Source organism: Sminthopsis crassicaudata, chromosome 6 (genome assembly GCF_048593235.1).
Source record: "Sminthopsis crassicaudata isolate SCR6 chromosome 6, ASM4859323v1, whole genome shotgun sequence".
Taxonomy (NCBI): Eukaryota; Metazoa; Chordata; class Mammalia; order Dasyuromorphia; family Dasyuridae; genus Sminthopsis; species Sminthopsis crassicaudata.
Genome location: NC_133622.1, coordinates 35599635 through 35623520, shown reverse-complemented (window position 1 = coordinate 35623520; position 23886 = coordinate 35599635). Strand labels below are relative to the sequence as shown.

At 30.9% G+C, this 23886-nt stretch overlaps 1 protein-coding gene across 3 annotated transcripts in view; it reads left to right on the top strand.

The window, feature by feature from the left end:
- The window catches only part of GABRA2 (gamma-aminobutyric acid type A receptor subunit alpha2), a 126182-nt gene that overhangs the window by 40205 nt on the left and 62091 nt on the right, over window positions 1-23886 (top strand). Inside the window, exon 1 of one of the 3 annotated variants that reach the window (XM_074276847.1) lies at window positions 818-2256. The exons of the other annotated variants lie outside the window; for them this stretch is intronic. The gene's annotated coding sequence lies outside the window, so the exon portion shown is untranslated. Of the gene's footprint in view, window positions 1-817; window positions 2257-23886 lie in introns of those variants that run through there. 3 annotated transcript variants of the gene reach the window in all.

Below are 23886 nucleotides of genomic sequence, written 5' to 3'. Positions count from 1 at the left end.
GACACAAGATAGAAAAGATAAAACAAGAGTTTCATAGAACTAACTATTTCATCATCAATGAGAGTAGAAGTGTCATATTTTGATTCTTTTTTCTTCTTTTTTATTGTAATAAATATATTTATTTTAATGCACATTTATGAAATATGTTGAGAGAGAAAAATCAGAGTAAAAGGGAAAAATGCATGGGAAATAGAAAAAAAAAAGAAAAAATAAGTGAACATAGCTTGTGTTGATTTATATTCAGTTTCCTAGGTTCTTTTTCTGAATGCAGATGGCATTTTGTATCTAAAGTCCATTGGAATTACTTTGGATCACTGAACCACTGAGAAGAATCAAGGCTTTCATAAATGATCATCACACATTCTTGCTGTTATTTTATACAAGGTATTCCTGGTTCTGCTTGTTTCACTCAGCATCAGTGCATGTAAATCTCTGGGCCTTTCTATAATCAGCTTGTGCATCATTTTTATAAAATAATAATATTCCATTACCTTAGTATATCACAATTGGTTCAGCTGGTCTTCAACTGATGAACATCCATTCCTTTCCAATTCTTTGCTACCACAAAACAGGGCTGCTACAAACATTTTTTGCATATTTGGTCCTTTCCTCTCCTTTATGATTTCATATTCTAATTCCTTAAATTTCTTTTTCTTTTCTTATTGCTAAAGCCAACACTTCTAGTATGTCTGTAGCTATCTATCTGTATGTATGTTTGTGTGTATGTATATATGTATGTATGTTGTAGATTGACTCATCTAAGTCATGCCATCAGTTATCTTTCCCTTATGGTGCTTTGCTGTTTCAGATAATTTTAAACATTACAAAAAAAAAGATTATATATGAAACCAGAAACCAAAAACCAAATGGATAATCATAATATTATGATTGCAAAAACTATTTTCATTTATGAATGTAAATGTTATATTGTTTCACTTTAAAAATTATTGATCAAGAAGAACCTAAAAAGGACTGTATGACTGAATAGAAAAGAATAGAATCACAAAAATTTGTTATATTATGATTAAAATAAGAGGAAAAAAACATTGAAAGATTTCTGAACCTTAATTTAAATTTTCATCTACAGTGGCTATTTCATATTTTACTTTTCTCTGTTTTTCTTTCTGCACCTGTATCTTTCCTTCTCTTATTTTTCTCCAAATCTCTGATATCCTGCCTTTGTCTCCCTCTCCATCTTTGTCTCTTTCTCTATCTTTTTTCTTTCCCAAATGCATGCAAGGATCCTGCAGACACTCACAAAGAAGTATGGACTTCTTGTTAACTTTATTTTGTACTCTGGAATCATTTGTCATTTAATTGCTTTTTCTATTGTAGATGGGTCACATAATCTCTTTTAAGTCAACTATAATTTTCATAGTGAAGGGACTGCAGTTGCCTGGGTTAAGAACATTTAGAACAATATCATTTGTAAATAAAAATGTGGGGAGAAATTTTGCATTGGTTGAAATTTATTTTTTAATCGAATTCTATACTGACAAACTACTAACCACTGGTAAAAAGAAAAAAAATAAGGGAAATATGTTTTATGATTTCATGGATAAAAATTTATAGCATTTTGGAGAACAAAATTCTTTAAAACTGAAAAAAAATATTTTTGCAAAAAAGATATATTGAAAAATTTAAATCCACTATGTGAGGGAGTTTATCATTTAATACCAGAAACAAAAGAAAAATAACTGCCTAGAATAGGGCAAATGGAAGGTTAAAAACTTTCTGAGACAGCAAGAAATAATCAAACTATAAAGAATGGAAAAAATGTGAAAAAATGTGAAATGCCTCATTCAAAAAACAACCAACCTGCAAAACATCCAGAAGAGACAATTTAAAAATTATTGACTTTCCTGAAGGCCAATGACCAAAAAAAGAGCATGGTTAGTATTCTGCAAGAAATCCTTAAGGACATTTCCCCCAATACTGATTGAAACAATTCATCAATCACTTCTGGAAAGAGATCCCATAAGGAAAACCCCAAGGGATATTTTTGTGAAACTCCCCAACTACAATCTCAAGGAAAACAAAAAAATTACAATCTGCCAGACAAAAACAGTTTACATATCAAAGCGCAACAGTAGGATTACACAGGATCTGGCGATTTTATGCTACAATAAAGGATTGGAGGGCCTGGAATACCATTTTCTGGAAGGCAAAAGACCTAGGATTACAATAACAAATTTGCTAACTTGAGATAATCACCTTCATTTTTCAGAGAGAAGAAGGTGATGGAGCTTCAGTGAAGTAAGAGACTTTCAATCTTTCTATTGAAAAAAACAGAACTAAATAGAAAATTTAATCTATAACTCTAGGCCTCAAGATAAATATAGAAAGGCAAACAGGGGAAATATATATATATATATATATATATATATATATATATTATTTAATGGTCAAATTGTTAATGTCCCTAGATGAGGAAACTATATCTTTAACTCTTAAGAACTGTATCTATCACTAGGGCAGACAGGGGGGGGGGGAATCACATGGATTGAGGGTATGATTATGAATAAATTCTGATGTGATGATATCAAATAAAAAGACATTAAGGGGTGGAAAAAGATCTGTACTGGAAAAAGAGGAAAGGAGATAAATAATGGGAAAATTAGTTCACATGAAGAGGTACAAAAGACCTATTACAATCAAGGTAAAGAAGAGATTAAGAAAGCTTGGGAGGGAATGAGATTTGCAAAATTATATCAGATTATATTGAAAGTGGACAAGACATCAATTTTTGGAAAGACTTGTCTAGTGTCAAAAGTGAGAATGAATAAAAAGTTTATGTAAAATAATTTAAGGTATTAAGAATATAATAGATGTTAAATTGGAGTTATTGAAATCAATTTAGAAAGCTTCTATTATTATTATTAATTATTAATCTAATAATCTTACTTCAAATATTCTATTGAATAATTTTCCCAAATAAAGGATATTATTAAATAGTAAGTTTAAATATTTGTCCTCTCTGCTTCTCTCTCCATCTGTCTCTCTGTCTTTCTCTCTCTTTCTGTGTCTTCCTAATTATCCTTTATTTTATAATATATAGGTCAATATGTTTATTAGTTTTACCACAGTAGTATATATCTTGAGTCATCATAAAAGTTTAAGCAGCTTAAAATGATAAGTTAGACTTAATATTTTAGTATAGTAAAAGTCTGTTTCCTTATAAACTTTATCATAATTATGATTTTCAATAATTAGTATTCAGGGAATAATTTATAATTATGTGAAGCAATCCCAATAGAGGCAAAGAGTTCTGAGTAAGAGAGTTATACTTTATTTAAACTAAGAATTATTGACCCTTATTTGAATCCTTTTGACAATTTGATGAATCCTATGGATTCTACTTGGAATGATTACTTTTTTATTTGATTTATGATTGAAGGAACCACTAAATTTCTAGTTATGGTATATACTACTATATCATCAGCAGAGAATGATATTTTTATCCACTTTCTGTTTTTATTCCCTCAATTTTTTCCCTTATTATAGCTAGGTTTTCTAATACAATACTGAATAATACGTGTGATAATGAAGTTCTTTCTTCATTTTTTATCTTATTGGAAAGGTTTTAAATATATCTACATTACAGATAAGGTTTGTTTTTGATTTCAGATACAACTTTGTTAATTTTGAGAAAGACTTTGTTGCTTATTATACTTTCTAATATTTTTAATAGAAATGGGTGTTGAATTTTGTCAAAAAGCTTTTTATCGAATATAATGAGACAGTAATATGATTTTCATTATTTTATTGGCATGGTCAATTATGGTGATAGTCTTCTTAACAGTGAATTAGCCTTGAATTCCTCATATAAATCATAACTTCTCAGGGTATTGTTTTGCCCTATATTGCTGTAATCTCCTTGCCAGTATATGATTTTTTTTGCATCAGTATTCATTAGAAATTGAGCTAAATTTTTATTGTTGTTTTTTGCTTTTCTTGGTTTTTTGAATCAAAACTTTATTTGCATCACAAAAAGAATTTCATAGGACTCCTTCTTTACCATTTCTTCCAAATATTTTCTGTAGTAGGAAGATTGTTTTTTAAATGTTTAGAAGAAGTTACTTGTGAATCCATCTGGTCTTATATATTTGTTTTCACTTAGGGAGTTCATTGAACGCTTAATCAATTTCTTTTTCTGAGACAGTTATTTCACCATTCTATTTCCTGATATTATATATCAGTTTTTACACCTTTGTAAACAATCATCTACACTACTTAGATTGCAGATTTTACTCATATATAATTGGGTAAGATTTCTACTAATAATTGCTTTAATATCATCCTCATTTATGATGAATTCACCATTTTCACTTTAGACATTGGTAATAAAAACCTTTTTAAAATCCAACTAATCAGGTTTACCTATTTTATTGTTTTTCCTGTAAAATGATCATCTTATTTTTGTTTATTAGTTCAATAGTTTTTTTTTATATATTTGAGGCTTTTAAATTGCATTTTTCCAATTTTAGATACATTCCTAATTTTATTGATCTGCTCTTTCTCTTTTTTATTAAAATACACATTTAAAAATATAAAATTTCCCCTAATTTATTCTTGGGTTACACCATTCACATTTTGGAATGTTATGCCATTGTTGCTTTTCTCTTCAATGGAATTATTGATAGTCTTATGATTGATTCTTTGACCCATCCATTCTTTTCCTTACATAATTTAATTTAAAAAATTTAATCTATGTTTCTATAGGGCTTTATTAGAAGTAACTTTTATCGTGTTATGGTCTCAAAAGGGTGCACTTAATATTTCTGTTTTTTTTTTTTTTTTGATTGTAAAGGTTTTATGTTCTTATCCTTAGCCAATTCTTGTGAAGGTGCTATATAAGCTTTATATTTCCATTCAGGTTTTTTTCCCCAGAGATATAACATATCTATTTTTGTGATATTTTAGTCATCTCTGCCATCTTTCTTTTTTATTTTATGATTAAAGTTATCTAACTCTGAGAGGTCAAAGTTAATGTTCTTTACAAATATAGTTTTACTGTTTGTTTCTGAATTTAAATCATTTAACATTTCCTTTAAGAATTTGGATGCATATATAATACATATGTGTGTGTATCCCATTTGGTGCATATGCATTTAGTATTGGTATTATTTCATTGTCTATGCTTTCTTTTAGTCAGATAGTTTCCCTACTTATTCTTTTTTTAAGTAGATCTATTTTTGCTTTTGTTTTAGGATCATGATTGCTATTCTTTGCCTTTTTTTTACCTCTGGAAAATAGATTTTGTGCCTATTTTAATTCTATGTGTGTATCTTCTGTTTCAGGGAGGCTTCTTGTAAATAATATATTCTAGTTTCTAATCAATTCTTCCATATACTTCCATATCCTACTTACATTCACAGTTATGATTCTTAACTGTGCAATTCCTCAATCCCTTCCTCTTTTTCTTTTTCTTTCCCTTTTCAAATCTGTTTTGATTCTGACCTCTGCCTTCTTTTATCTTTCTTCCCTTTCATCATACCTTACTCTTTTTTTATCCCCTTCTCCTCCATGTTTCATGTTAGGTAAAATAAATTTATATTACCAATTGAGTACATGTACTTGCATATACTATATATGTACATATGTATGTAATTATGTATATTTTTGTGTGTGTGTATTCCCTTACTGAAACAATTTGGATGTAAGGGAAATTCATGTATTACTCCCTCTCCCTATCATTTTACTTTTACTGGAAAAGTTCTTCTTTGAATAATTTTTTACATGAGAGAATTTTTTTTTCCATTCTTTGAATCCTTTTTCCCCTTTTCCAAGGCCAAGTCTCTTACTCACCTATGAATTTTTCATATTATTTCAACATATTTGAATGACTCTTTCACCCACTTTCTAGGTAGAATCATCCCAAACCTCCTTAAAACGAAAACTGATATCCTTAGGGGATACATGCCATTTTTTCCTTATGGAAAGGAACACAGTTTAACCTTATTGAGTCCCATATGATTTCTTTTTTCAGAATTTTGTTTTACACTTTTTTTTGAGTCTTTTAATTGAAAGTCATGTTTTCTAGTCAGCTATAGTCTTTTTATGAGGAATGTTTGAAAGTCCACTATTTCAATATATGTATAAATTTCCCTTGAAGGATTATTTATTTTGATGGATAGCTTATTTTTTGGTTATAATTTCAGTTTTTCTTGCCTTCTAGAATATTATATTAGAAACCCTTTGTCCCTTTAATATGTTAGACACTAAATTTTGGATGACCCTGTCTGTGGTTCTATGATATTTGAATGCTTTCTTTCTTTCTGCTTCAAATGTTTTCTCTTTGACCTGGGTGATCTTGAAGTTGGTTATAGGATTCCTTGGAGCATTTCTTTCAGGATCTCTTTCAGATGGAGAAGGGCAAATTCTTTCGATTTCTCTTTTACCTTCTAAGTTTAGAAGTACATTTTCTTTATACTTTCTTGAAATATGATGTCTAGACTCTTTTCAAATATCAGACTTTTAGATACTCCTATTTGTTGCTTTTAGATATGTTTTCTGAATCAGTTGTTTTTTCACAATAATATATATTTACCCTCACACTTTTTTTATTATTTTGACTTTGTTTTTTATTGTTTCTTGGTACTTCATAGAGTCATTAGCTTCCAGTTCTAATTTTCAAGATATTACTTTCTATAGGATGCTTTTGCGTCTCTTTTTCCATTAGGCCAATCCTGTCTTTTAAGATGTTATTTTCTTCAATATGTCTTGTTCCTCTTTTACTAAGCTGTTAATTTTCTTTACAATACTTTCTTTTTTAAACTATTTTTCTTCTATTACTCTAATACGATTCTGGAATTTTTCCTGGGCTTATGTCCAATTATTTTTTTTCTTGGAGGCTTTGCTTATAGTTGTTTTGACTTCCTTGTTTAGTTTGAGTTTGTGTCTTGATCTTCTTTCTTACCACAGTACTTTTTTATAGTTAATGTTTTTGTTGTTTTTCCTTTCTTTTTTTTTAACATTCTGTTTCTTGAATGTTTCTGGCATGAGAGTTATAGGGTTCTGTCTCAAGGTTCAGGATTTTTGCACTTACATTACTAGAGCTCTGGGGTTTTGCCAGTTTTTGGTACTGCCAAGGTGGTAAGTATATGGTATGTGGTCATAGCTGTCTTGATCCCCACTCTCATCCTTTCCCAGGAATGGCCACTGATCACTTGGTACTGAAATGAATATTTCTCCCCAGAGCTATTACTTCCTTAGTACTAGAAATAACACTGTTCCTCAGTTTGGGTCAGAAATGTTACTGCTCCTTGGATTATCCCTTCCTGTTAGGTTCTAAATCAAAAGAAAGGGGGAGATGTTAGGTTCTTATTAAGTGCTAATGAGATAATGAGATATTAGGTTCTTACTAAGTGCTAAGTCGGTACTTGACAATTCTCTAGTTCCGGCCTTTACTGGAAGTTTTTACTTGTGAATTCCTGGGGAAGAGCTTGCATGCTTACGAGGAGCAAGTTCATTGGTTGAAGTAATTTTTCCCAGAAGCCCTTGCATTATCCCACACCCATTCTCTGGGAGGATAAAAGAGGGAAGTCACTACTCTGGACCAGAGTTAAAGCCAACTGTCAGGAGACAACGGTGCTCTACAGGAAGAAGAATATGTCTGAGAGATTTGAGTTGACACAGCAGATCTCCTCCCAGAGAGCAATTGGAAGCTTCTGGAGGCAACAGAATGTTATACCTTCCTCTTGACCAAAACTGCTGTACTCTGCCCTTGAACCATTATCCAGAAGTGGTTATAAGTAATGAAGGTGCTACATAGTTCCTAATTCTACCAAAGTATTTTATAGCCATTGGATTCCAGGCCAGCCCTTCCCAGTGTTACAGAATTCCTCTGTTTTTGGATTAGAAAGATGTTTCAATCTGACTGTTGACTCTGACCCTTCGGAATATGATGCTATATCATTTTAAAGTAGTTCACAGGAGAATGTTGGGAGAGCTAGATTGAGTGCTTCTCTACTCTGCCATTTTTTCACATTGTTTCTACTTTATTTTCTACATTACAGATGTTGGAGTAGTATTAGAAATATCAACCAACTTGAAAGAGATATTTCTAAAAATATCATTAGCAGAACATAAATATAAAACATGCAATATTATTATTATTTTTATTTTATGAATAAATTTTCTCTGAATATATTCAGTGATCTGAAATTTGGACATTTTAAATATATATATATATATACATATATATATATATATATATATATATATACAGATATCTGTGTATATATATATATATATATATACACAGATATATATACACAGATAGATAGATATATATATACACATATATTCAGTTCCCTAATTTTCAATATTTTTTTCAAAGTATTATTGACTATTTACAAAACACCCTTCATAAGAGAAAAATTCTTGTTTATATTGTCTTCTAATTATGTTAGGTTTATATCACTCTAATTTCAAATAGTTTAGGTTTAGTTTTGAAAATATTAATAATGCTTTTAGTTCATTAAGATTGTTTCCTTTTTAAAATTAATGCTTTTTATTTTCAAAAAATATATACATAAATGATTTTCAACATTCATTCTTACAAAACCTTGTATTCTAATTTTTTCCTCCCTTCCTCTCAACCCCTCCTCTAGTAGGCAAGTAATCCAATATATGTTAAACATGTGCAATTCTTCTATAAATATTTCCACATTTATCATGCTGCACAAGAAAAATCAGATGAAAAAGGGAAAACAATGAGAAAATACAGACAAACAACAAAAATTGTGAAAATTGCATACTTGGTTCCCACAGTCTTCTCTCTGCGTATAAAAGACTCTTTTCATCACAAACTCATTGGAACTGGCCTCAGTCATCTCATTGTTGAAGAAAGCTATGTCCATCAGAATTGATCATTATGTAATCTTGCTGTGGCCATGTATAATGATCTCTTACTTTTGTTCATTTTATTTAGCATCACTTCATGTAAGTCTCTCCCCGTCTCTATGAAATCATCCTACTGATCATTTCTTATAGAACATTACGATTCCATAACATTCATATACAATAACTTATTTAGCCATTCTCCAACTGATGGACATCTACTCAATTGCCAGTTTCTTGCCACTACAAAAAGTGCTGCAACAAACATTTTTGCATTTCTTTTTTATGGTCACTGTGGGATACAGACCCAGTAGAAACACTGCTGAATCAAAGTATATGCACAGTTTGATAGCTCTTTGGGCATAGTTAGAAATTGTTCTCCAGAATGGTTGAATCAATTCACAACTCCATTAATAATATATTCCCTAATAATTCCTAGTTTCTTCCATACTAGTTTCCAATTTTCCCAGCAGTTTTTGTCAAATAGTGAGTTCTTATCCCAAAAGTTGTGGTCGTTGGGTTTGTCAAATATAGATTACTATTGCTATTGACTATTGTGTCCTGTGAACCTATTCTATACCACTGAAAACTTCCTATGATCTCTTTGCTAATATTTAATTTAAGATTTTTGCATCGATATTCATTAAGGGAATTGGTCTATAATTTTCTTTCTCTCTTTTGACTCTATCCGGTTTAGGTATCACCATCATATCTATGTCATAAAAGTAATTTGGAAGTATTCCTTCTTTCTCTATTTTCCCAAATAGTTTGTTTAATATTGGAATTAATTGTTCTTTAAATGTTTGGTAGAATTCACATGTAAATCCATCTGGCCCTGGAGATTTTTTGTTTCATAGGGAGTTGATTAATAGCATGTTTAATTCTTTTTTTCCCCCTAAAATGGGATTGTTTAAGTAATTTGTTTCATCTTCTGTTAAACTAGACAATCTATATGTTCATTGGTGGAAAGTTCTCCCTTTTCATTTTTAATACTAACAAATACTAACAAAATATCTATTTTGTTATTTTTTTTCATAATACCAACTCTAATTTTTGTTATTAATTCAATAGTTTTCCTACTTTCGATTGTATTAATCTTCCCTTTTATTTTCAGAAATTCAAATTTGGTATTTGAGGGTTTTTAAGTTTTCTTTTTCTAGTTTTGCTTGTAGTTGCTTGTCCAATTAATTAATTTTTCTCATTTTCTATTTTATGCAAGTAAATAAGCATCTAGACATATAAAACTTTTTCTAAGAAGTATTTGGGCTGCATCCCGTTAATTTTGGTATATTGTATCATTATTGTCATTTTCTTGGATGAAATTATCAATTGTATCTATGATTTTTTATTTTACCCACTCATTTTGTAGGAATAGATTGTTTATTTTCCAATTGTTTTCGTCTATTTTCACCTGACCTTTTATTGCAGATAATTTTTATTGCATCATTATTTGAAAAAATGCATTTACGATTTCTGCTTTTCTGCATTTGATTTTGAGGATTTTACACCTATTACATGGTCAATTTTTGTATAGGTTCCATGTACTGTGGTGAAAAAGTATACCACTCCACATTCATCCAGTTTTCTCCAAAGGTTTATTGTACCTAACTTTTCTAGAATTTTATTTATCTCCTTAACTTCTTTCTTATTTATTTTGTGGTTTTATTTATCCATTTCCAAGAGAGCAAGGCTGAAATCCCACAGTAATAAAGTTTTGCTATCTAATCATTCTTTTAGTTCTCTTAACTGCTCTAGGAATTTAGATGCTATACCACTTAGTGCATAAATGTTTAGTATTGATATTACTTCACAATCTATACTACCCTTTAGCCAGAAGTAGTTTCCGTCTTTATCTCTTTTAATTAGATCTATTTTTTTGCTTTTGCTTGATCTGAGATCAGGATCACTATCCTATTTTTACTTCAGCTGAAGCATAATAGATTCCACTCCAACTTTTTACCTCCACTTTGTATATATCATTCTGCTTTGAATGTGTTTCTTATTAAAAAAAAACATATTGTAAAATTCTGGCTTTTAATCTAGTCTGCTTTCCACTTTTCTTTTATGAAGAGTTTAGCCCATTCACATTCACAGTTAAAATTACTAACTGTATTTTCTGCCATCTTGTTTTCCCCAAGTTATGCTTTTTCTTTTTCCTTTCTCCTTTTTCCTCCTCCCCAGTATTTTGCTACTATTAACTACCTCCCTCAAACAGTCCTCCTCCTTTTCTTCTCCCTTTTTTTTTTTTTTTTTTGTAATTTTCTCCTTTTGCTTCTGTTCTCTTTCTATAAGCCTCCCTCTTTCCTTTCCCTTTCTCCTCATACTTCCTATAGGGTAAGATAAGTTTATTTGCGAAGCTAAATTTGTCTTATATTCTTTTTTTGAGTCAAATACGATGAGAGTAAGATTCACATAATGATCATCACTCTCCTTTTTTTCTCAATTGTAATAAGTATTTTTTTTGCCTCTGCATGAGGTATAATTTACCCCATTTTAACTCCATTTCCCTTCTCTCCCAGTAGAATTTCCTTTCTTTCTCTATTTTCTTTTTTATATCATCACAATAAAATCAAATTATACATGCACCTTTTAAAATTATAGTCATAACAGAGATACAGATCTTAAGAGTTAAACATATAATCTTTTCAGAGTATAGGATTTTTAACTTTTAAAAGAAAATTATTTTTTTTCCTTTTTACCTTCTTATCTTTCTCTTCTTTTCTGTATTTGAAGATCAAATTTTCAGTTCAGCTCCAAGTCTTTTCATCAAAAGTGAATTTCATTCTGTTCACACTGTTTCATTGAGTGTCCATCTTTGCACATGGAAATCTGATTGTCTAATTACATAAACAGTAAATACTTTAGTGCCACAAAATTTGTAAATGAAAAAGTGTCAGTAAACTTTAACTGTTTTTCCTAGTTGCTTTCAGAATGAATACTGATTTCAGTTTGTTAAAAGGATAAGTCAGTACCATTAAGATTTGGTACCCTGTTAATCACAAAGTCACCAAATCTATGACAAAATTTTTTATAAAGTCATAACATTGAAAATATCAAAACCTCTGTATTTGAGATCATGCTTTTTATTTCATATTTTTAAATAAGCTATTAATGAGCATTAAAAATGCACAGTTATTTCCCTTGCTTAGTATTGTTGTCTAACAGTTATTAAGTCAGGTATTGCCAGCACTAAAATTAGTTTCTTTGAGCACTTCAGTAAAGTACATAGACATGGTATAGTTGTAAACTGACTACTGGAAATGATCTATTTAGTACAGAATGTTTAGCCACGCTGAAGTACAAAAGCATCAGATTAAAAAATGAAGTTTCAGATAACACATTTACCAGTTACTATGTATGAAACCACAAATAATCACTTCCCCTTTCAAAGATGGTTTCTTTTTTAAAACCATCTTTTTTATTCATCTAAATTTTAGCATCCTTCCCACTCATTCCTTTATCCATTCACTCATTTATTCCTTCATGAATTCACTGATTCAACAAACATTATTAAATATCCATTGTATATGAAGCATTGTACCATGTGGTAGAAGAAACTTGTTTATATTCATTCAAAATAGCATTCATTCAAAAGTATGCACATATAGATATAAATACATATTTTTTTGAAATATGATAATATATAATACAGTCCTGATTGAAAGATAGCTATAATGTACCACATTACATAATAACTAAAAGCAAAGAAATATGGTATGTTAGGAAAAGTTTTGAATTTAAAATTAGAGATCTTGGTTTAAAGTCTCAATTCTACAAGAGATTGGGTTGAGGATGACAAAGTTGGCACTCAAGTTCATACCTATTAATCCATATTTGATAATCTTTTTACTTTTGTGATTAATAGTAAAGCCAGAGAAGTGGCTGCAAACATAACTGAAATCTTTGATTAAGCCATACAGCACAAATTGTACTCTTTCATTCTGATAATTGCCTCTTGTCTATATTCAGATAGCCAAATGATCTGGTAAAACAAATGCACATTTAGAATAGGTTTTAATAGGAATGCCTCAAGAGATTGTTAACTTCTCCTTTACATTTTTTACAACAAAATCAATATCAATTAACATAGTTTACCTTACTAAACTCACCACAGGAAATTTAATAGGGATAGGATCCTGAGCATAGAGTCAATAAGATCTTGCTTCTGCCACTTACTAGTCTTGTGATTCGGGGCAAATAACTTACTTTCATGTACCTCAGGGAATTCCCTAAGATATATCTCCTAGGTCAAATATAGTTTCAATATAACAATAAAATAAAAAATTTATTCACGTATTTCAAAGAAATTAGCATATGGTATTACCTTCAGATTTCTTCTAATTCATTGAAAAAAATTAACTAAGGTTCTATTATGTAATGAGCACCATCCTAGGACCTGAGAAAAAAATATAAGATAATACAAAAGTAGTTGCTTTGCTAGGACTTACAGCCTTTTAATGAAATAAGTTTCAAATATACATCACTATAGTATATAGTATTATATAAATAGGACATGTGAGAGAGAGAGAGAGAGAGAGAGAGAGAGAGAGAGAGAGAGAGAGAGAGAGAGAGAGAGAGAGAGAGAGAGAGAGAGAGAGAGAGAGAAGAGAAGAGAAGAGGAAGAGGAGAGGAGAGGAGAGGAGAGGAGAGGAGAGGAGAGGAGAGGAGAGGAGAGGAGAGGAGAGGAGAGGAGAGGAGAGGAGAGGAGAGGAGAGGAGAGGAGAGGAGAGGAGAGGAGAGGAGAGGAGAGGAGAGGAGAGGAGAGGAGAGGAGAGGAGAGGAGAGGGGAGGAGAGGAGAGGGGAGAGAGAGAGAGAGAGAGAGAGAGAGAGAGAGAAAGAGAGAGAGAGAGAGAGAGAGAGAGAGAGAGAGAGAGAATTAACTTACAATCTACAAATTGCATGACATTGAACCAGTCAATCTCTGGGCCCCAGTTTCTTCAAACCATCTTGAACTCTGGAGTTGACTGAAGTATTTATGACTATGGTAATCAAAAGTGGCTTACATGATCCTAGAGTTCTGCTTTTTCAGGCTTGAGTCCATTTGAAGATACAGGACGATTACGTTTTCCTGAGACACTGTAAATTTCTATCATTACTTTTCACTTTCTAGAAGTGTTTTCTGGAGCTGGTCTCCAGAACATTGTCCAGCCATATTTGACAAGAGAGAAAAGGAAACAGCTTTTCATATTACCTTGCAAGATATTGGCACTTTTTTGCCACATAATTACTGCAACTCCTAAGCTTTACCTCCGTCTATTCTTACAAAACTTACTGGCTCCTTTTTGTTGCCTGGATATTCCTTAGACTTATTGGTATTTATTACTCAGGAATCAAAGACCTAGTCATTTAACTTTTCTTTTTTACTTTGCTCTTAACTTTCACTTTGAATTTTTTCAACTAGCTAATTCAGCCTCTATCATTACTTCACATATGAGAACCGTTGCAGTGATTCACCACCTCAAACATTTATGAGATGTCTAATATATTTAGAGAACTGCCCTAAACGGCAGACATAAAGGTAAATAATCTCTTCTGGAAATTATAATGGAATATGGATACCAAAGTTTTACTGGATTTTAATCAAACATCTGGTTATTCATTAGATAAAGGAATACTTGTAAAAGTAACAAAAAATTTTTGTAGTCACAGAATAATATATTATATATTATATATAACATATTATATTTTATTGGTGTTATTATTAATATATTATCTGCAGCTAAAAATAGCTCTGGCCTCTAAAGCCATTTTCTATCAATAGACATTTTTCTCAGCTCAGCACAACTTCCTCTGAAAGTTCTCTCTAATCATACTTCCCAGAACTTTCATGCACTTTCACATATCTCCTAGCCCTTTGTATCACTTTTACCTACTTAACAAATTTTATGAGTAAATATATTAAAATCAGGAGGATCTGGAGTCAAATACTGTCTGTGTTACATGACAGCATGACCCTGGGAAGATCACTGTCAATACCTAAGTAGTGCTTAAAGACTCTGGGTTATAGAGCCAGTGTTGAGCTACAGTGAATGAGGGACTTTCCTCAGAGTTCTTTATACCAGTGAAATTTTAGGCCATGCTAAAGACAAATAAAAGCAAGTTTTACTATATTATTTCCCTTTTATTCTCTATGCTTCCAACTAATTCATTTAATCTTTGATGACAAGATAATCTCTACTTAATAACTAATCAATTTATCATTCATTGCTTAATGACATAATGGAAAAAGGCAATTGACAGGGATCCAAATATCAAATCTGACATTTATTGGTTATGCAATGTTAAAATAGATACCTAAACTTTCTGAAACTCAGTTTTCTCTTCTACAAAATGGAGATAGCAATTTTGGTTATTATTTTTAAAGGACCATTAAGGAGATTAAACGGTATAATCACACAGAAGGACATTGTCACCAGCATTGAAATAATTTCACTGGCATGAGTCATTCCTCTTTTAAAAAGTTCTGTTATTGTAGATATGCAACTATCCAGAAAATCTAGATGTTGTTGGGAACAGTATAAAGTTAAGTAACTTCTCAAGGTCATATTATTAGCATGTCAGAGGAACAAGTTAAATCCAGGTCTTTGCAAAGTCAAGAATGGCCCTATAATATATGTGTGTGTATATATATATATGTAATAAACATACACATCTATAGCCTGATTAAGAAATTATATATATATATATATATGTGTGTGTGTGTATTTACACACACACACACACACACACACACACACACACACACACACATATATATATATATATATATATATATATATATATATATAGAGAGAGAGAGAGAGAGAGAGAGAGAGAGAGAGAGAGAGAGTATATTGTACTAGATGCCCAGCAAGATAGAAAGATAATTAATACAAGGGTTCTTTCATCTAAAATTTTGCAATCTTATAAAACTAAAGGCATATAAAAATAAACAAAACACAAATTAGAAAATTATAAATACATATTATAATATCATCAAAATGCACCTGCACCTGCTGAATTAAATGGATTTAAAGAAGAGCACAGTAGGACATTCTTTTTTGGTTTTTATGCTAACAGACTACAACAATGTGCATCATAGACAAAAGTACCAAATATCTATCAACATAAAGATGAACAATAAAATCCATAAAAATAAGCAATGTCCATATGTTCTTTTTAAAAGTATGCTGTATCAACATCTATTTTTTACATCATCATAGTAATTTCAAATATCCCTCTCTCTGTCAAAGTGGCATCCAACATAAAAAATTATACTTTTTAGAGAAGAAAAAAAATGAGCTGATTTGCTCAATCCATTAAAAAATATGTAACATATGTATAATGTGTAGCACCTGAGGACATACCACTGCCACAAAGGGATGAAGTGAAGAAGCTCTGTCACTTTTGTTCATTTGAGTACTTCTAGATATTTATAATTTTGTTATGCCTGCATTTACTTCTGCTACTATACTTACTACTATTACAATTATTACTACTATACTACTACTACTACTACTACTACTACTACTACTACTACTACTACTACTACTACTACTACTACTACTACTACTATTACTATTACTGCCACTACTTCTTTTTTTCTTCTCCCTCTTTTCCTCCTCCTTTTGCTCATTATTTCTCTTTTTTCCGTATATAACTGCCCATTCCATTTATCTTGGTTAATTACCATGTGTTTTGATTTTTTAAACTCTGCTTACTTCATTTTCCATCAGTTCATATAGACCTTTCAGGGCTTCTCTACATTGGTGAAACATCATTTAAAAAACAGGTCAAGATTTCTTTACATTAATATGCCACAATTGTCTGTCATTTATTCCCCAATTGATGTGCATCTACTTCATTTCCAAATCTTAGTTATCACAAAAAAGTGCTGCTATAAATATTTTAGAGTATATGTCACCTTTCTTCTTTTTAATGACTTATTTGGGTCATAAGTTGGTAATGGGATTTCTGGTTCAATAGTCATTTTATATTGAAGAATTCAAAATAGCTTCTCAGAATTATAATGCAACTTCTCAGCTCCACCCACAGTGTATTAGTGTGCCAAGTCTTCTGCATTCTTTCCAATATTGACCATGACTATCTGTTGATCATTTTTGCCAATGTGTAGCATTTTAGATGAAACTTCAGGATTCTTTGCATTTGCTTTTCTCACTATTAGTGATTTAGAATGTTTTTATTTTGGTTGTAAATGCATTGCAAATCTTTTGAAAACTGTTTTTATGTCATTTGGCCAGACATTTATTCATGCATGGCTGTTAGTTTTATATATGCCCATAACACCCATCCACCCATCCACACACACACTTACTAGACATACATACACACACACACACACACACATAGATACACACATATATGTGTGTGTGTATATATATTATATATATATATGTATATATAAACAGCACACACATACATGTATCCAAATAGAAAAGTGTGTTTATATATCTTGAATACTACATTCATATCAGAAAAAAAATTGATACAATATTTTTTTCCCTTTGAACCACTTCCCTTCTTTTTCTAAATACATCAATTTCTTGTCTGTGCAGAAGCTTTTCAGTTTTAAATAATCAAATTCTTCTACTTTATGTTTCATAATTGCTTCTATCTCTTGTTTGGCTAAGAATACATCTCCTATTCCTTTGAGAAGCATATGGTTTTTCTTCTAATAGTTTTATAATATAACCTTTAATATTAAGGTCCCATCCACTGAAAATATATTGTAGAAGTGGCTTAAAGTGTTGAATTAAAACCCAGTTTTTGTCAAAGTGCTTTTCAGTTTTCCCCAAAAGTCTTATCAAGTTATTTAAAATTTCTACTTTATGAAACACTAGGTTATTGTTTGTTATTCTCCCTTGTCTATCTAGATTTTATATAATAATCATTAGAGCTTTACTTTTGCTATCACTATTACAGATTCTTCTGTGATTTAATAACATTACAAATGCATGTATCACAGTCTTTGGAGGCAAATATGGAATACTGCTAAATGTGACAGGATCACAGCCTCATTTGTAAAGTTAGTCATAGAAAATACATTTTATATAACAATTGCACCTTCAATTCTTGCTATTATTAGCATAAATAAATACACCTTTTAAATTTCTATAAACAGGTAGACTTTAAGTTGATATTTATCAATTGATCTATGATGCCATTCCACAACTGATAAAATGAATCATTTCCAAAATCACTTTGCTTGAGACCTGAGATCATAGTAGAATCTTGAAGAATGTTACCAATTCACAACAGTCTGAAGATGGTGCTTTTAAAGTAACACAGGTTAAAAAGAGAATATACTTTCCAACTTTCTGTTACTACATTATTAATTAGAACTGTGATAGCCCAATATGATAGTTTAGGCAATGTTCCTTTTAAAAAAATATGATGACATCTATTTTAAGAACTACAAAGTCTCATTTTATTCTAATATTATATTCTTTGAAAATATCAGCTGATTGTATTTGGTGGGCATCAACCCTGAAGTTAGGAGGACCTGAGTTCAAATATTGCCTCAGAAACTTAACACTTCCTAGCTGGGTGAACCTGGGCAAGTCACTTAACCCTTAATGCCTCAGCAATTTATACATATATATGCATAAAATACACACACACATATCAGTTAATCAATTAATTTTTCTAGTCTAACAAGAAGTAATATGAAATGTTCTATCAATGTTTTGTTTGTCTGCTGATAGTTTCAGAATCTGAGCAACATTAGGGCTGGAATTTCAATCAAGTATTCCAGAGTACAATGGCTCTGTAAAAGGGCACAAAGTCCTTCTGTATCTATTTTATTTTTCTCCTCTTTCAAAAAAAAACTAAGCTGTTTCATTCCAACTGTTTTGTAGCAACCTTCCATATTGTTGTTTACATAGACATGTAATTATGTCTTTACTTTTAATGATTTAATTCAATCACTATCATGGTTCATAGACTTTAAAATGCAGAAAACTAATTTTATGCTAAAAGTTGTCATAACTATCATGAAAAAAAGAATATAATATTTGTATAATTATGATTTACACTTACATTATGATTACATTTGCATTTGTAATGAATTGTCACATCATTAATAGAAATATTTATCTTTATTTATATGTGTGTCTAATATATTTTAACTATACACAGACACAGATAAACATATCTATATATTTGTGAATTATTTTACACTAATAGAATTATTTGGCATTACTCTTTTTTTAGTAAGGGAAAATTCTTTACCAAATATTTCCATTGTTCTTCCATTTTAGAGCCAATCTAAGCTGACAAATTCTCATCTAAGCTCTTTTGATGTCTACTGAGATCCCAAAGGATTGCTTCTTTGTTTATGCCTTTGAATTATCATTATTGTTTCAGTGTGCTATTTTAGTTTGAATTTATCTTAATCTGGGCACTTTTATATAATTTCATATATAATGAATGAGTATGGGGAAACAAATAATCATATAATCAAAATTTCAGGAGATCTCAAGCAATCATTTGGTATAACTCCTCAATTCAAAAAAGTCCAGAATACCTGAATTATATAAAACAGATGGTTACTTATCTCATTTGTTTATCCTAAAAATCTTCTGGAATGGAAATAATTCAGTCTATTGTCATAGCTTTTTCCATTGCTTAAACACCTGCAAGATCATAATTCTTATGAACTCTGAATTTTGTAATGCCTCTATCTCTTTTTCAGTTCTCTATATAGAAGGACAATTTGTCACTGTCTTCCTCACAATTTTTCCATCGCAACTTAAAAACAGTCATTTGCTAGAAAATAATATTGCTAGGAGCTGATGATCATTAAATTAGGGAAAGCTTCCAAGTGCAGAGTAGCCTTTTACCACTTTCTAGTTTATGATATTTCATGTTAGGTTCTGTATCTTTAGCACATATCAGGATCTTAAATATCTTTTGATCAATTAATTTTATAAAATAATAGTTTTTTTTTTATTTTCAAAATATATGCAAAGATAGTTTTCAGCATTTACCCATGCAGCAAAATCTTGTGTTCTAATTTTTTTTGGCCTCCCTTCCCTTCTTCCCTCCCCTAGACAGCAAGTAATCCAATATATGTTAAACATGTGCAATTCTTCTATTAATATTTCTACATTACCATGCAGGACAAGAAATATCATATAAAAAGGGGGAAAATGAAAAACAAACCAAAAAAAGCAAAAATAACAACAAAAAGGTGAAAATACTATGTTGTGTTCCACATTAAGTCCCCATAGTCCCCTTCCGGGATGTAGATGGCTCTCTCCATCACAGTCCCATTGGAACTAGCCTGAATCACCACATTGTTGAAAAAGCAGTGTCCATTTTCATTGCTTTAATAATTGACCAGTGCTCATCTACTGAAGTGTCTGTCCATGACTCCAGTACTCAAGGACAGGACCGGGAGAAACAATGCAATAGTAATCCTGACATAACACTGCAGTAAATTATCAACTTAATCAAAATTTAACTTTTCCTTTTCTACAAGGAACAATCTTTGCTTTCCTAATATCCTTATAACATATTAAACACAAAACCATCTCATTTTACCTTTCCTATTCTGAACAGGTTTCTCATTATACCATGTTATTCTCTTATTTTCATATTTTAATCATCTCTACCTAGAGACTTCATGAGGAAAAGAACTCTCTTTTTAAATTTTTGGTTATAATATCTCTGCTCCATTTGGTTATTCTGGGTCTATTATGTAATCTGTTTGTATTGAGGAGATGAGAGAAACAAACTTGGAACAATTTTTTTTTCCTATCTACTTCCCCATGTTCATCTAAAGGAAGGGAAATATATAACTATTATAGGGAGTAAAAAATGAAAAGGACCCAACACCTATTAAGTGCTCTGTTGTTGTTGTTGAGTTATATGTAACTCTCTGTGATCCCATTTGGAATTTTCTTGGTAAAAAAAGAACTGGAGTACTTTATCATTTCCTTCTATAGCTCATTTTATAGATAAGGAAACTGATAAAGATAAGGGTTAAATCATTTTCTGAATACAACTCATGCTGCATTGTTTGCTTAGAACTTTTTAATTCCATGACTACTGCTCTGTAACTCCTCCACCTACCTGCTCCTGTACCACCTAGCTGCTCTACTTAGCTGCTACCAAACAGAAACTCCATGACCCTAGGAAAAAATTAAAGGAGATACTTTCTGCATGCTTAGTTGAAAAGAGAATAGATTTGACCTGACAAGACTGACCAGATGAATGAATTACAATATCAGACTAGGACTTTCCTAGAGTAAAAAATATCAATAAAAAACCCTAGCTGTTCTTCCAAAAAGGAAATAACACTTAAGTGTTAAGTTAAGTTAAGTTAAATGTTGAGAATATTGGTAGAGATTGACTCAATAAGAGTGAAATTTTGTCTTTTATACATTTGTAACTAATTTATTCTTTTTCATTGTTACTGAATTTCTATATTATCATTCCATTAGAAATTAATACTAAAATGTCTTCATTTCTGAAATGTAAGAGAACAGGAAAGAAAAAAAAAGGGAGAAATGGTGGAAATTAGGTATTGGAAATAAACACCAACATGCTGTGACGACTGCTGAAGTGGGATTGAAGACCAAAGAATTAAGTAAGGCAGATCACTGAATTTAGGGCATCAAACTAGCTCAGGGAACAAGAAGACCTAGGGATAAAATGATTAAGTTGGAATTTAGTGATTAGACTGATACAGTATAGCATTAAAAGTTAAAGTCTAGAACCAAAAGATTCTGGAATGGCTCCCAATGGAAGAGATATTGACCTAAAAAAATGTCTGAGCTCATAGAAGCTTAAGACTCAGGCCTAAAATAATAAGTCCATAGTTAAACTTAGTTCAACAATCCTACCAAATTCTTGAGAACCTATTAAATGTCAAATAGATATTTTGATAATATGTAGAAAAAAATATAGTCACTTTGGGTCTTCAAAGGGCTTATTTTCTATTGCTTTTTGATTAAAATCATTTTTTTGTGATTCAGATATTTACTATTTTAATTCAAATTATGAAATATTTATAGATTTTCTATTTTATATATGCTATTTTCTCTGATGCTTCTATCTTTCAAAACTTAGATCTTCTTTGAGTAAAAGCAATTTGTGAGCAGCTAGAAATTGGGAAAATTATCATCAATTTAAGGTGACTCAACAAAACATTTATTGAATCATTATATGCAAAGCAGCTCAAAAACATCTAAGCATTATATAAAGATTCCTTTACTATTATTGTATGTATGTTTCTGTGAGAGAATGTGCATGTTTTGGTTAAGTTTTTTCACTCCTCTCATAATATTTCCACTCTTCACTATTTTCTTTGCCTCTATGACTCAAGATTTTACAAAAGATGTATTTATCCTAAAATAAGGGTGGAGGGGAACTGTTATCAACTTTGTCAGTATTTTCTAGTGATGGTGTAATAGTAGGAAATCAAACTAACTTCAGAGTTACTTTTTTCAACCTTATTTCTCTTAATGATAGCCTGCTAAAACATTTTAAAAATAATACCTATAGTTATGTTTAAATTTAAGAATGAATTATATTTGAAAATTTTAATGTCAACTGAAATTTGAATTTTTTTAATCTCATTAACACAACATTAGTTGATCAGATTATCAAGCAAGATTACTTATCTATTATTCTACTTGCCTATTTTTGCTGTCCAGCTCTTTGACTTCATCAGGTCAGCTTCCTCTTTTAAGCAGTTTAACAAGTATTTGCAGCTAAAGAATAGGTTGCCCTGAGATGTTAAATTGCACAGGGTCACATAGCCTGTATACCCCAGAAATGAGCCTCGAACCCAGGTTCTCCTGACTCGTAACCCAGTGCTCTATTTACTCTTTTGAAGCTTCCATTCAAAGCATATAATTTACTATTCTAGATCTTAAATGGAATTTCTTTGGGAAAATAAATTCTATATTCCTATTCTGAGATTCCAGGAATACCTTTTTTTTCCCTTCTCTTTATTTAATATTTTATTTTTTCCAATTACATTTTTTGACATTTGATCTTCAAAACTTTGAGTTCCAGATTCTTTTCTTTCCTCCCTTCCCACCAGACCTTGTTATACATGTGTAGCTTTGAAAAAAATTTTATTTTTTCTGTTTACCTAAGTAACATGGAATTAGAGGCATGAGAAGGTGGTACTTCATCATAGCAGAGGGTGGAGGATGAGAGGCTGAAGGATAATGGATTATATTGGGGTTGCAATAGGTGTGTCAGAGTTAAGGATTTGGTTGGCAGACAGTGATCAGGAGGACTTTTAGAAATAGTGGGTAGTGTAGGTGAGGTGAGTTTTACAGTTCAGGTTACATGTAACTCATTTTAGATAGTTGCACCAATGAAATCTTGTGGTATTGTACAAAGGTTTGCCCTCTGAAATATCCCTCATCTGATTTTTCTTTCCATCTACCTATGTACCCATATATATGTGTATATACATGCACATACATGCATATACATATACACATATGTGCATCTTTATGTATATACGCAAAAATGTATGTATGGGTTGAAAGAATCATATTTGGGAAAGTTGTGGATGGAAAATGACAACTCTTAGTGTCTTAGATGCAGGCCTTCAAAAACAAATAACAGCTATTTAATCATTAAAGTAATTCAGATTTACATAACACTTGCCTTTAACCCTCCCTGGTCATCATTCCTAATATGTGTTGTTTCCCCCATTACAATATAATCTTTATTAGAACAGGGAGTCTCCTTTTTCCCCATTTGTTTTGCTTTTTTATTTTTTATTTTTTGTATTTTTAAAACCTTTAGCACTGGATGACAAAGAGTAATTATTTAATAACGATTGTCTTTAATTCATTAGTTCCTGCATATCTTATATTTAAAATGTAGTAGGAAGAGAAATGAATTTAGAATCAGCAACCTAGGTTCTAATCTAAGTATTGCCACTACTGATTGATTTTAGTGTTTCTTCATTTGTGAAAATCACATAAAGTTATTGTCACATAAAAAACTTATGATTCTGGTTGTAATGACCAAGACGATGCTCACTGTATGTCCACCCTTTATAATCTCCA